Source organism: Euphorbia lathyris, chromosome 6 (assembly GCF_963576675.1).
Source record: "Euphorbia lathyris chromosome 6, ddEupLath1.1, whole genome shotgun sequence".
In the NCBI taxonomy this organism is placed as follows: Eukaryota; Viridiplantae; Streptophyta; class Magnoliopsida; order Malpighiales; family Euphorbiaceae; genus Euphorbia; species Euphorbia lathyris.
Window position 1 is genome coordinate 42,602,030 of NC_088915.1, and position 1,324 is coordinate 42,603,353.

At 41.7% G+C, this 1,324-nt stretch overlaps 1 non-coding gene across 1 annotated transcript; it reads left to right on the forward strand.

Moving 5' to 3' along the window:
- Window positions 1-286: 286 nt before the first annotated feature.
- LOC136234392 (small nucleolar RNA R71) lies at window positions 287-393 on the forward strand. Its single transcript, XR_010691277.1, has one exon. It is a non-coding gene; the product is annotated as a small nucleolar RNA R71 (small nucleolar RNA).
- The last annotated feature ends 931 nt before the right edge of the window (window positions 394-1,324 follow it).

Genomic DNA, 1,324 nt, shown 5'->3' on the forward strand with positions numbered 1-1,324 from the left:
AAATTGTGGTTCACTATGAATAGATGATACATTAATCTTGCTGAGCTGCCTTGCAAGCTGTTCCACTTGGGTAGTCAACTTTGAAACTATGTCACCATCTGCCGTTCTTTTTCCTTCACTCCTAGCTGAGTGCCAATTATAACTTGTGCTTACCACTTTTTCGATGAGGTCGTACAAGGCTTGTGGTTCAAGATCTTCGGGGTTGCCATTCACAATGGATTCAACCTAGATTTTATATGTGTTGGTGACTCCATTGTAAAAATTTTGCACTTGCATCCACATAGGGATGCCATGATTTGGTACCCTTCTTAACAGCTCTTTGTACCTTTCCCATGCTTCGGCCAAAGATTCATCCTCTTCTTGCACGAAACGGGACACCTCATTTCTGAGTTTGATGGCCTGTCTAGGTGGAAAGTATTTCATCAGAAAAGCACTAGCCATGTCCTGCCATGTTGCGATGGTTCCTGGCTGTAGGTTCATTAGCCAGTTCTTTGCTTTATCTTTGAGAGAAAAAGGAAACAGATTCAGCCTTATCACGTCATCGGAGACTCCTCGGTTTGATCAGAAAGTGTTGCACAGCTTAATAAACTCCTGGATATGTCCGTTTGGATCTTCCGACTGGTATCCATTGAATTGCACGGCTGCTTGCAACATCTGTATCATGGATGCTTTTACTTCAAACATGTTGTTCCCTTCGTTAGGCAACACAATACACGATGAGTGTCCTTCCGTGGTAGGTCTGGAGTAATCTCTGATTCTCATGACTGGTGGATTGTTGTTCTCTCCTTCTTCTTCAGGAGGAGGTTGAATGGGTTGTTCTGGTATTCTTCCAGCCATCCTTCTTTCTCTTTATCTTTCTCTTTGTCTTGCTCATCGAGCTCCCGCTTGGTTTCATCTACACGTTCTTTCTAGTTTAAGATCGATAGGAAAAACTGGTGGTCCAACTCTGCGCATAGACAGTAAAAGAGACTGCTTCTGGCTGCACTACGTAACAAACAGATTAAAAACACCTTGTTTCACAGAAATTTTCAGATAAACTTTGTTGCTTTCAATCCCCGGCAACGGCGCCAAAAACTTGTTGTCCTCTAAACAGACTCTAGCAAGTGCACTAGATACAAGTAATAAAGTGATAAATAGAGTATCGTCTCCACATGGATTGATGACCAAATTTTACTAGAAAAACCTTGCAGAACAGGGTGTTCGTGGTGTGTGAATTCTTTATATTGAGAGATATTGCGAATGGGTAACCAAGTAAATGATTCAACTTATGAAAAGGAGTATTTGATAATGATAAAAGGTAGAACATGCTAGGACACAGCCGAAC